General features: G+C 38.9%; 1 protein-coding gene and 1 long non-coding RNA gene across 2 annotated transcripts in view; one reads left to right on the top strand and one right to left on the bottom strand.

Annotated features, from left to right (window-relative positions):
• Positions 1–14,669, top strand: part of LOC128702763 (WAG22 antigen-like) — a 131,024-nt gene that overhangs the window by 21,140 nt on the left and 95,215 nt on the right. The window lies entirely within an intron of this gene.
• Positions 1,431–5,426, bottom strand: LOC138855056 (uncharacterized). Its single transcript, XR_011394208.1, has 2 exons — positions 5,339–5,426; positions 1,431–1,869 (listed from the first exon to the last, which is right to left on the bottom strand). It is a non-coding gene; the product is annotated as an uncharacterized lncRNA (long non-coding RNA).

Raw genomic sequence — 14,669 nt, 5'->3', positions numbered from 1 at the left:
ATGAATCTGGGGTCTTGAGCTCCTACCGCAACTCTCAAGCGATCGGGACAGTCTCCTTGACTAGTCCACTGGAAGTCAAACACGAGGACAGAAGTGCAGGTAAAGCTTACCTGCGTTGCCTTGCACACCCTTGTACCTCCCAGTCGCACTGAGAGAGATGCCGGATCCCATTCCTGATCTTCCAGTGACAGATTCAGTGCCTTCTTACATACATACATGTATATATATATATATATATATATATATATATATATATATATATATATATATATATATATATATATATATATATATATATATATATATATATATATATATATATATATATATATATATATATATATATATATATATATATATATATATATATATATATATATATATATATATATATATATATGAATATATGGTATACTATAGTCAGTCTGCCCTAGGTACACCAGTCACAGGAATCTGGTATACTTCTGGAGTGTCTAGTTCGGAGTAAAACCCTTGATACTCATTCCCGTGAGATACTTTTTAAACTATTATGAACCATTTTTCGCTGTCCTCACGTTTTCTCAACAATATCAAAACATCAAATTATTCTTGCTTCGTAATGCCTCATTGTCGGTTTAATTCATGAAGGCCAACATTGCCCAACTTGGTTAAGTTTTTCTTAGAACTCCTGAAGTGTTGTGTCACTGAGATCGTCCACGGCACGCAAGTAAGGTCAGAGCTTCATGGTTGTATCAGGCTTTTTCCATTGTTTCAAGCACCTTATGTAACGTAAACATTTACAATCTTATTTGCAGGCGTCATCCCTTCTAGTTGAGCTCATCTATAATTCAATCATTATTTATTTCACTTAAAGAAATTCGTAACGCCCGTAATGTACTACTTTCCCGGTCTGTACGCTAGTATCATAATAGGCGAACCAGCATTTTATAGCTAACATAAAATATATGAGAGTTATGTGAATGCTAGTAGTATAAGTGAACATCAGCTCGTGTGTGTGGGTTTGTGTGTGTGTGTGTGTGTGTGTGTGTGTGTGTGTGTGTGTGTGTGTGTGTGTGTGTGTGTGTGTGTGTGTGTGTGTGTGTGTGTGTTTGTGTGTGTGTGTGTGTGTGTGTGTGTGTGTGTGTGTGTGTGTGTGTGTGTTTGTGTGTGTGTTCGTGTGTGTGTTTGTGTGTGTGTGTGTGTGTGTGTGTGTGTGTGTGTGTGTGTGTGTGTGTGTGTGTGTGTGTGTGTGTGTGTGTGTGTGTGTGTGTGTGTGTGTGTGTGTGTTCGTCTACTTGTATTCATGATTTGTGTTTATGTGGGTCGAGACTCACCTCCTGGTTCAGTCTTTTGAGCATTATCGTATCTGCTCTTGAAGCTGCGTGTTGAGTTTGGTCAGGCTTTCAACTATCTCTACTTAGTTAATAAATAAGGAAATACAAGACAACACATATAATTTTAATTTATTGCATTTAAAGAATTGTAATTGGTTAGTAGTAGTAATGATAGTCAGTGAAGAAAGCAGGTGAGGGAGCAGACTTTCAACCTTAGTAGTAAGGCCGTCGTTAACCACCATATATACCACCATATATCCCAGAATTGACCGGGATCAGCTTCAGGTTCGGCAGTAGCCTCTGGGTCAGCCTCGGCTTCCCCCTTTTCCCGGTAGACAAATCCTCACCTATAGCATCCATAACCTCAAAAACCTAATCCGTAACCTCCAAAGAAACGAGGCACAGAATCTGGGGCAGGTTCAGCAGCTTCTGGGTCAGCCTCGGTTTCCCTTCTCTGGTGGAGACCAACAAATCCTTTTCCATAGTCTCCATTATCTCCAAAAGGCTCAGCGCTTGTGGCAGCCAAGCAAAAGGCGGCCAGGACGGCAACAACGACCTGAAGGATGAACACAGACATATTATTATTATTGCTTTATCAATGTACAGTATTTGCTGATTGTTGTCTATGATATATAAAGTTACTAGTATATGCAATAGGTTTATGATTCTGGCTAACGTAAATATTCTGGCTAGCGTAATATTGTAAGCTGGTGGTGTACAGGTTATTGGTTCTGTAACTCTGGTTGGATTGGATGAGGTTCTCCGGTACTGTCCCGGCCCGGGTCTTGTCCAGTTGTCACCCGGCGTGTATCTCAGAGCTGTCGTAAGGAATTTACGGTATTCCGTAGGTCAATTTAAAACAAAAAAAAATAATTGCATTGTAACCGTGATCTTTTGCCAGTGATGTTTTAAAATCATTTCAACGATAAATTCGAAAATGCTGTTAGAAAATTAATTCTGTCCAAGTTTTTATTTCCGAGTCAAAATTGATAATTATAATTTGTCTGGGTGAGCACATACTGCTGTACAATACAAGGTAGACGGATGGTTGGTTAATTGGATTTAAAGCCTATCAACCACACGATAACCATAAAAGTTGCAACTAGTTCATAAGTCAAGAATATTTTAAGCACAGTGCCACGATCGCAAGTGCAAAGAAAATGATAGGATGGATAATGAGAACGTTCAAAACGAGAGATGCCAAGCCAGTGATGATCCTTTTCAAATCACTTGTTCTCTCTAGGCTGGAATACTGCTGTACATTAACATCTCCATTCAAAGTAGGTGAAATCGCAGATCTAGAGAGTGTACAGAGATCCTTTACTGCACGTATAAGTTCTGTCAAGAACCTTAACTACTGGGAACGCTTGGAAGCACTTGACTTGTACTCGTTGGAACGCAGGAGGGAGAGATATATCATAATATACACTTGGAAAATCCTGGAAGGAATAGTCCCAAATCTGCACACAGAAATCACTCCCTACGAAAGTAAAAGACTGGGCAGGCGATGCAAAATGCCCCCAATAAAAAGTAGGGGCGCCATTGGTACACTAAGAGAAAACACCATAAGTGTCCGGGGCCCAAGACTGTTCAACAGCCTCCCATCAAGCATTAGGGGAATTGCCAATAAACCCCTGGCTGCCTTCAAGAGAGAGCTGGACAGATACCTAAAGTCAGTGCCGGATCAGCCGGGCTGTGGCTCGTACGTTGGACTGCGTGCGGCCAGCAGTAACAGCCTAGTTGATCAGGCCCTGATCCATCGGGAGGCCTGGTCATGGACCTGGCCGCGGGGGCGTTGATCCCCGGAATAACCTCAAGGTAACTAAAATAGGGATCTAAGTAAACTCATTGTATGTACAATGAGAGAGAGAGTCTCTTCGTTTAAGCAGCCTTGCTGCTGTAATAATAATAATAATAATAATAATAATAATAATAATAATAATAATAATAATAATAATAATAATAATAATAATAATAATAATAATAATAATAATAATAATATTATTATTATTATTATTATTATTATTATTATTATTATTATTATTATTATTATTATTATTAATTATAACAATAATATTTATTTCTAAGAGCATGATATAACTCATACATACTTGTAGGTAGACATCTGTCAGTGTCACTTGCATTCACGTGGATATTAAAGATATTTATAAGCAAATCAAACATATTTTTACTGACTGGTTGGTTAATTGGGTTTAAAGCCTCTCAACACTCGAGTGTTATTAAGGTTGCATTTATCTTATTCGCCAAAAAACAATAATTTTTAATCCCAATTGTGGACCCATTGGGATTAAAATAAATTCTAACTGCACATATACTGAGATATATATATATATACCTCTTCACGAGTATATGTAATGTTACTTTCAGCTAACACACATCAAATAATTAGGTTCGACTAGGCATGATTCGTCAGTAAACAAGACACATGTCTCCGGTGATTAGTTTTAGTCATATAATGATCCCCGTCACTGGAATTTTTGGTCATCTGACTAAGGACTTCCACTGGTTTACTGGTACACCCTATTAAAAACTAAAGAAACCATGGGAGTACATGGAGAAGACTGACAGTAGAAAACTTGGATGTCCACACCGAGGCTATAAACATCGGATGTTACTTATGATAAATTTACTCGTTAGAGGTTAGGTTAGGTAAGGTTCATCAGGAAACAGGACAAGTATTTCCTGACGCAGGTCTTAGTCAGATGATGACCCGCCGTTTGGTCATCTGACGTTTGGTCATCTGACCGAAGCCTTCCGCTGGCTTACCCGTCCACCCCTTTAAAACTTATGGTTAGTTATAACCATTATATTCTGTGTACTCGTTAGATTTTTTTTTTCTTCGCCGGTATTCTCCCGGCCCGGGTCTTTTCCAAGTAGTGGTGACCCGGCCTTGGCTCCCTATCTGGGGAGTGTCTCGAGACATAAGTCTCCCATGGGAGGAGGTACAAGTACCTCCTCATCTTTGGGACCAAGTGTCCCCAGGCCTAGCCACATTCCCCGCCCTCACGGGGCTCGTAGGGAGAAGCTAGGCCTCTGGTCTGCCATCTGCCCCGCCTCAAAGGGGCTCGTGGGGATGGCAGTCTTATGAGCTGCTGGTGATAGCAAGCTCAGGCCTCTCTCTCTCTCTTACTCGTTAGAATATTTACAATTCACTACATGGAATATATTTCCTTCTTCTTTGTAATTTAAATATTCCATAAAAGAAGTTTTTAAACTACATTCTCTGAAAGCATGACTTTTTATTAGATCAGAATGATTTTATATATATTATTTTCTCATAAAGCTTGGGATGAAATTATCATTTAGGATGCCGGGACTACACCAGCGAATCACACATATCACTCTTAAGTAATGCTGTTTACCTATTAACTATTCTTTGATTATGTAAGAAATCACGAAAGCACAAGGAATTTTATTATTTTTTATCGTGGTTATTTTGTATATTGTGATACCACCTGTTTGTTAATGTTGGTAGAAATACCGATAATATGTTAGGTAAAAGGAGACAATTGCAACTAATTGTAATGGTGACAAAGCTCCTGGAGAGCGAAACGTTGCCACAATAAAATGTCACATTAGTTGCACTTGTGTCCTTTTACCTAACACCTGTTTACTGACTATATGTATGACTCAAAAATAACAGAGGAAAACACTGCTTCACTTAAGAAAATTGTAAATTTAAACTTCCAAAGTTTGAACTCTTCAAAATATTATAGAGACTGATAACGAAATTCAATATATAAATCGGTAATATGGAAGACAGCAATTTCACTTTCGAAAATTAATTCAGAAACCTGTTAGTAAAAAATTTACAAGTGACTGTATAAAAATTTAATGCCCATAATACTGGAAGAATTACATCAAACACGCAAGATGTTGAAGGATATTTAGGATCGTTCTGGTTGCTAAGTTGCAAAACGGAAAAGTGTTATTTCCATATTATAGACATGTAAGACAATCTAGCGTCCGAATGTAAAGCAATGAATATACGAAATGTAACTAACCAGGGTCTTCATGGCTGGGGAAAATCTCTGGGTCGACTGTGTTAAGGTACAAGTTAGATGAACTAATATACTGCTCAACAGACCCGCCCCATCTGATAACACAGTTTGTTAACACGTAAATCCCCATAGATTAAATAGCTTCCCTTTCTTTACTTACATAGTTTATTTTTTGTCCTGGAGCTGTGATTTCTTTTATATATAACACATATCACTAGAAACATTTTGAATTGTTGAAGGTAGCGGGAAGAAAATATGGACTTATGTATGTGGGATCGTGGGTACTTGTTACAGTATATGTGCATATAACTTGTCTCTTATGCCACATGTTGTTGGTGAGGGGCTCTTGATTTAGGTAATTGGATCTGTGCTCCAGTTCCCCGAATTAAGCCTGAATACCTTCCACATCATCCCCCAGGCGCTGTATAATCCTCTGGGTTTAGCGCTTCCCCCTTGATTATAATAATAATAATACGTAACGTAATGTAGTGGATGGGTCACTAGTCTTTTCTCCTCTTCCTTCTGTTTACCCAAAACCTAGTTAAGTGATTTTCTGTCCTTTTCTTATCTTCTTCCCCCTCTCCTTACCATATTCTTAATAATAATAATAATAATAATAATAATAATAATAATAATAATAATAATAATAATAATAATAATAATAATAATAAATCTTTATTTACAACAAGTACATGTACAATGTATACAAACCATAGCTCACATCAATGGCATTCTACTACATAGAAAGCCGCTTGTAATGCAGAGCATTTCAGGCAAATTAGGTCAGTTTTGTCCCAGGATACGGCTCACACCAGTCGACTAACACCCAGGTACCCATTTACTGATGGGTGAACGTGGACAACCTTGTATGGGAATGACCAAGTATGTTAACTCGTTAAATATAAATTGGGTTTCCACGTGTGATGAAACGTATATGTCATGACTGTTGGAAAAATCATGTCTAAAAATTTGACATTCCCGAAGCATTCAGAAAATGTAATACCTACGAGCAGTAGAGAAGCAACGGAGATGCGCTAAACCCGTAATTCTCCATGGAGATTAAGAAGTAGAGAGGGGTGGGGGTGTTGGGTAAAAGGACACAAGTGCAACTAATGTGATAATGTGGCAACGTTTCGCTTTTCGGGAGCTTTGTCAAGCCGTAACGGCTTGACAAAGCTCCTTCAGAGCGAAACGTTGCCACAATAAAATGTCACACTAATTGCACATGTGTCCTTTTACTTAACTTATTGTCGCTAATTCTACCAACATTAATACAGAGAGAGGGGTGTAATCAAGTTTGATCCAAGGAAGAGGAGGGTGACTCTAATTCCTTGGATTAAGACTTCTCCAGCATTCAAGATACCTCTCTGGAACATATATTTCACGAGAGCAATGTAACATGGAAGCCAAGGTTTCATGTGATCATTTCCACAGTGGTGTACATTTCCACAGTGGTGTACATTTCCACAGTGGTGTACATTTCCACAGTGGTGTACATTTCCACAATGGTGTACATTTCCACAGTGGTGTACATTTCCACAGTGGTGTACATTTCCACAGTGGTGTACATTTCCACAGTGGTGTACATTTCCACAGTGGTGTACATTTCCACAGTGGTGTACATTTCCACAGTGGTGTACATTTCCACAGTGGTGTACATTTCCACAGTGGTGTACATTTCCACAATGGTGTACATTTCCACAGTGGTGTACATTTCCACAGTGGTGTACATTTCCACAGTGGTGTACATTTCCACAATGGTGTACATTTCCACAGTGGTGTACATTTCCACAGTGGTGTACATTTCCACAATGGTGTACATTTCCACAGTGGTGTACATTTCCACAGTGGTGTACATTTCCACAGTGGTGTACATTTCCACAGTGGTGTACATTTCCACAGTGGTGTACATTTCCACAGTGGTGTACATTTCCACAGTGGTGTACATACCGCCAAACTGAGAGCGGAGTCGTAAGTGAAGCCTCTGATATCATACTTGTGGGATATATTTTAATCTGCAATGAACCATATTTAGTTTTCTTCACATTTTCTCGACAATAATCAAGATAAATTATTATCGCTCTGTAATTTCGTATTGCCGATTTAATTCACGAAGGCCACGATTGCCCAGCTTTGTTAAGTTTTTCTTGTAACTCCTGAAGTGTCGTGTCAGTGAGGTAGTCCACAGCACTCAGGAAAGGTCAGAGCCCGATACCTATCTCGGGTTTTCCCCATTGTTTCCAGCACCTGCGCCTCCAGCGTAAACATGCACAATCTTGGTTACAGGTGTGTGTGTGTGAGTGTGTGTGTGTGTGTGTGTGTATGTGTGTGTGTGTGTGTGTGTGTGTGTGTGTGTGTGTGTGTGTGTGTGTGTGTGTGTGTGTGTGTGTTTGTGTGCGCTCACCTATTTGTGCTTGAAGCTGGTGGAGTCACAGTCTCAGCCTCTCAACTTGCTTCTTGTCTTCAAGTATCTTCTGCTTCTATCAACTTTTCTGTACTTGACTGAAGAAGCCTACTGTGTAGGCGAAACGTTTCATAATAAAGATACCTAACTGTTGCATATGTGTCTTACCTAACAACATCTTGTAGATTTGCTTCCTCTTAACCTCCTTGGCCGTATCATACCTATCCTCAAGGCCATGCGGTCACTGACCACCCTGAGAATAAAGAAATACTTCCTGATATCCCGTGCCCTCAAGTACCTGTTTCTCACCTCTTAAACAGCTTGTTACGCTGTGCCTGTCAACTCTATTAATGTTTATAAATATTTTACATGTTATCATGTCTCCCTGGTTCTTCTGTCTTCAAATGTAGTTAGATTCCATTTCATTAGCCTCTCCTCGAAGTTCATGACACTTAGCTTAGGAACAAAACTCGCGTTAGATAGGAGTGAATGGAGACGAATGGTTTTTGGGACCTGACGAGCTGTTGGAGTGTGAGCAGGGTAATATTTAGTGAAGAGATTCAGGGAAACCGGTTAGCCGGACTTGAGTACTGGAACTGGGAAGTACAATGCCTGCATTTTAAGGGAGGGGTTTGGGATATTGGAAGTTTGGATACGTTATATATCTTTGGAAATAAATGGTATAAAATACCGACACAATGGAAATATAAACACATATGCAGTATATTGTGATCCTTTATTGACATGCAGCATTCTACACCTGACCCAGCATTCTGAACCTGACTATAAATACTCACGTACCTTCCACCCCAGGGAAGTCACTAGCACGTTAAGAGACCATACAGTAAGTGTCAGGGGCGCAAGACTGCCTCCCAGCATACATAAGCGGGATTACCAACAGACCCCTGGCAGTCTTCAAGCTGGCACTGGACAAGCACCTAAAGTCGGTTCCTGACCAGCCGGGCTGTGGCTCGTACGTTAGTTTGCGTGCAGCCAGCAGTAACAGCCTGGTTGATCAGGCTCTGATCCACCAGGAGGCCTGGTCACAGAACGGGCCGCGGGGGCGTTGACCCCCGGAACTCTCTCCAGGTAAACTCCAGGTAGATCTGTTTGTGCCTTGATAAAGCCCACTGTGTGGGCGAAACGTTGTCAATAAAGGATCACAATATACTGCATATGCGTTTATATTTCCGTTACATATCTTTATATATGCTTCTAAATTGTCGTATCTGGGCGCCTCTGCAAAAACAGTGATCATGTATGAGTGAGGTGAAAGTGTTGAATGATGATGAAGGTATTTTCTTTCTTTTTGGGTCACCCTGCCTCGGTGGGAGACGACCGACTTAAAAAAAATATATGTATATGCGTAGTACCGTCATAAATACAGAAAGATACTTGTTTACCTGGAGGTTATTCCGGGGATCAACGACCCCGCGGCCCGGTCCATGACCAGGTCTCCCGATGGATCAGGGCCTGATCAACTAGGCTGTTACTGCTGGCCGCACGCAGTCCGACGTACGAGCCACAGCCCGGCTAATCCGGCACTGACTTTAGGTATCTGTGATCTTATTGCATATATATATATATATATATATATATATATATATATATATATATATATATATATATATCAACACTGATCTCTGGCTGAAGGAGACTCGAACCTACGAACCTTGGAACAAGGTACGCAGTGCTATACCATTCTCACCACACTGGACCAATACCTTGGCGTCCAGCTTGCGCTAGACGTTGATCCACGGCAGCCAGCTTTCAGGGAGAAGGCTTACAGCTTTTCATCTCAAGGTTTATACTATATATATATATATATATATATATATATATATATATATATATATATATATATATATATATATATATATATATATATATATATATATATATATATATATATATATGCAATAAGATCACAGTAAACAGGTGATTTCAGAATATGCAAAACAACCACTCTAAAAGAATAGAGAAATTCCAAGTGCTTTCTTGACTACTCACATTATCAAGGAACTATAGTTCCTTGATAATGTGAGTAGTCACGAAAGCGCTTGGAATTTCTCTATTCTTTCAGAGTGGTTGTTTTGTATATATATATATATATATATGTATATATATATATATATATATATATATATATATATATATATATATATATATATATATATATATACATATATATATATATATATATATATATATATATATATATATATATATATATATATATATATATATATATATATATATATACACACACAATTTTCATCAAATACCAGTATAAGGTCTGAATTTTTAGGTTATTCTAGATAGTCTACACACATATGCTGCTATCTATGATAATTTAAGTAACTGTATTTGTATGTGCCTATACCTGAATAAACTTACTAATTCGACCAGTGTCTGCTAAAGAGTTGGGTGGGGTTAATCTCTTTAAAATAGGATCGCCTCCCTCTTTCTTAAGTTGGACTTAGACCCATTTTCTTTAAAACGACGATGGGAAATTTCTGAAGTGCCAGGTACTTTTGGAATTAGAATTTATTTTTTTTTATAATGAAAGCGTCGGAGTCTAATGGCATCTTTGTAAGAACATAAGACCATAAGAATGGAGGAACACTGAAGAAGATCTACTGGCCCATACATGGCAGGTCCTTATCAAAACTACCCCTACCCAAAACTACCCATACCCACAACACCAATCAAACCCAGCCCCTCCCACTTATGTATTTGTCTAATCTTTTTTTAAAGCTACCCAAGGACCTAGCCTCGATCACCCCACTCGGAAGACCATTCCACACATCCACAACTCTGTTAGAAAACCAGTACTTACCTACGTCCTTTCAAAATCTAAATTTATCCAACTTAAATCCATTATTTCTAGTTCTTTCCTGGTTCGACACCCTCAGTACTTTATTAATATCACCTTTGTTTATGCCCATCATCGACTTATACACCTCGATGATATCTCCCCTCATTCTACGTCTCTCCAGAGATGAAAATTCAAGGTTCTAAGTCAATCTTCATTCGGGAGATTTCTAATATAGTAAGTTATTTTAGTCATTCTTCTTTGTATGTTCTCTAATGAGTCTATATTCACCTAATGAGTCTATATCTAATCAACATGTCATTATGACTGTATTCGTTGTCATTCCTATATGTTCAGTTCTTATGGGCTTTACATTCTTCATGTTTATATGCAGTAATAAATTTTAACTTTACATTTTCTAGCACTTAGCACTCTGTCCGGCGCCCATTTCTGTTATTCTGGAGAGAATCGTTTTCTCACAAGAATAATAATATCTCTATTGACTACAAGTACATGTACAAGGTGTTGATAAATTAGACACATGCGCAACTCTTATATATATATATATATATATATATATATATATATATATATATATATATATATATATATATATATATATATATATATATATATATATATATATATATATATACCCAAGAGTTGCGCATGTGTCTAATTTATCAACATGTCGGTTCTCTGAACCATTCATCTACAAACATGTACAAGGTATACAGTCCTAGCTGACATCAATGACATACTACTATATAGAAAGTCGCTTGTTATGCAGAGCATTTCGGGCAAATAATGAATATGCCTGAATTTCCTGCTATATATATATATATATATATATATATATATATATATATATATATATATATATATATATATATATATATATATATATATATATATATATATATATATATATATATATATATATATATATATGTATATATATATATATATATATATATATATATATATATATATATATATATTCTTTCAACAAACCAGCCGTATCCCACCGAGGCAGGGTAGCCCAAAAAGAAAAACAAAAGTTTCTCTTTTTAAATTTAGTAATTTATACGGGAGAAGGGGTTACTAGCCCCTTGCTCTCGGCATTTTAGTTGCCTCTTACAACACGCATGGCTTACGGAGGAAGAATTCTGTTCCACTTCCCCATGGAGATATATATATATATATATATATATATATATATATATATATATATATATATATATATATATATGAGTAAGAAGTCATAAGCTTCATACTCCTATGTGCGGATTATTTGTGTTTTGTTCCACTCACAGTATTGTGCCTTATTGTTCTCCATTATGTATCCCTTAGAACCCCAGTATCCCTCGTAACAAGTCAGGTTACATAGACCAGACTAAACGCTTTTTAGTTTTTAAATAAACCTGGTTGAGCAGAAGTGATGAGTCAAATATTAAGAAAACTCAGTTGTCTTCCGTCACATTTATTTTCTCAGTCAGACCATACACACTAATGCAAGTAGCACTGCAAATGAAATTAAATGCTCATGTTGAGAGTAAGACACATGTGCAACATCTGGGTATCTTTATTGTAGACGTTTCACCATCCAGTGGCTTTATCAATACAAATTCCAGGACATAACTTGAAGACAGTAGAACTATGTACAGAAGATGAGGTAATCAGTCCCTCAACCTAGGAGTAGGTGCGAACAGCACCATAGTCGTACACAAATGCTCATGTTAAAGAGAGTTAATCAAATTAGCACTAACAGAATTCACAGCAAGTTTCAAAGTCAAAATCAGTGGATTGTTATCATTACTCACTGGTCTGGAGTTTTACGACTCGCTTGCCATGGGTTCTAGACTAGATCCCAGTGACAAATTGGCACAAAATTCATTTATTCCAGTACAACAGTATCACTGAAATAAGTTACAGGCATTGCGGCCGTTGACAGAGCATCCTACGAGGTGTCATGGGTAATGGAGTAGGACAAGTGTTTGTCCCAGCATCCATGGGTAGTGGGTGGGTAGTGGGGAAGCCCCAGCACCGACTTGGGAGAGGAGAGAATTAGAGGGAGGCCCCTAATCTGCAGATAACCAGTGTAAGCTGGAACTCAGGTATGTGTGGTGGTGGGTGGTGGTGGCAGGGTGGTGGTGGTCGTTGGTGGCAGGGTGAGGGTGGTGGCAGTGGGAGGCTGGGTGAGGGTGGTGGCAGTGGGAGGCAGGGTGAGGGAGGAGCACCTCTGATACTGGATCACAACCGCCTGGTATTTCCTGTGTCAGTGCGATGACAACACGTTCAACACCTGGTCGTTACTCTGATACACACACACACTAGTACTTTATTATTATTATTAAAGATTAGCCGGTATTCTCCCGGCCCGGGCCTTTTCCAAGTGGTGGCCCGACCTTGGCTCCCTCTTTAGGGAGTGTCTGAGACCTAAGTCTCCCATGGGAGGAGGCACAAGTACCTCCTCATCTTTGGGACCAACTGTCCCCAGGCCTAGCCACAAGCTAGGCCTCTCTGGTCTGCCATCCCCGCCCCAAGGAGACTAATGGGAATGACAGTCTTATGAGCTAAAGGCTCGGGCTCAGGCACCTACCCTACCCTAGAAGGGTTAGGCATGGTGTCGATGCACTAGTACTAAAACTACTACTACTAGTAGTAGTAGTACTGCTACTACTACTAATGTTACTGATCTCCTTCCCATGCCCTTCTCTGTCCTATCTTTATATTTACTTCCTTTTCTCGCTCATCCCTAATAAATTCTAATTATTATAACCATAACTAAGGGTTAAACCCACAAGGGTTACACAGCGAGTCTCAACTTTAATAAAGGACTTGGACATAGAAAATTTGGCTAAGTTTTCCCTCTAAGGATGGGTAATTTGCAAATTTATGAATGTATTAATACATTATCAAATTTTGCATTTAAGAACATAAGAACATAAGAACGAAGGAACACTGCAGAAGGCCTACTGGCCCATGCGAGGCAGGTCCAAGTCCCTACCGGCTTAAGCCAATGCACCCAACCTAGTCAGGTCAGGTCACATTGACTTAAGGGAGGAACACGGCAACCGACCTGTTAGCACAAGCTATCAGGTCTAACTCACACCCACCCACATCTACTCATGTATTTATCCAACCTATTTTTAAAGCTACACAACGTTCTGGCCTCTATAACGGTACTTGGGAGTTTGTTCCACTCATCCACAACTCTATTACCAAACCAGTACTTTCCTATATCCCTCCTGAATCTGAATTTTTCCAACTTAAAACCATTGCTGCGAGTCCTGTCTAGGCTAGATATTTTCAGCACACTATTTACATCCCCTTTATTTATTCCTGTCTTCCACTTATAAACCTCAATCATATCCCCCCTAATTCTACGTCTTTCTAGAGAGTGCAGTTTCAGGGCCCTTAGTCTATCCTCATAGGGAAGGTTTCTGATACATGGGATCATCTTTGTCATCCTCCTTTGTACATTTTCCAGAGAATTTATATCCATTCTGTAATACGGTGACCAAAACTGTGCAGCATAATCTAAATGAGGCCTAACCAAGGATGTATAGAGTTGAAGAACAACCTGAGGACTCCTATTATTTATGCTTCTTGATATGAAGCCAAGGATTCTATTAGCTTTATTGCGAACACTTATGCACTGTTGTCTTGGTTTCAGATTACTGCTAACCAGAACTCCTAAATCTTTTTCGCAATCCGTAATATTAAGATCTACATTATTTAGTTTATATGTGGCATGGTTATTGTCCTGTCCAACATTTAGAACTTTGCATTTGTCTATATTAAACTGCATCTGCCACTTCTCCGACCACTGCATCAGTCTATTCAAATCTTCCTGGAGTGCTCGAATGTCCTCGTCAGAATGAATTCGACGGCCTATTTTGGTGTCATCGGCAAACTTGCCGATGTCGCTCTTTATGCCCTCATCTATGTCGTTTATGTAGATTGTGAACAGCAGGGGGCCCAACACTGACCCCTGTGGAACACCGCTCGTGACGCTTCCCCACTCTGATTTCTCCCCATTTATGCAAACTCTCTGCTGCCTATTTGTCAACCATGCCTCTATCCAGGAAAAAATTTCTCCTCCTATTCCA

The sequence above is a fragment of the Cherax quadricarinatus genome, chromosome 79, assembly GCF_038502225.1.
Source record: "Cherax quadricarinatus isolate ZL_2023a chromosome 79, ASM3850222v1, whole genome shotgun sequence".
Lineage (NCBI taxonomy): Eukaryota > Metazoa > Arthropoda > Malacostraca > Decapoda > Parastacidae > Cherax > Cherax quadricarinatus.
This window is presented reverse-complemented; position numbering and strand designations above follow the sequence as displayed.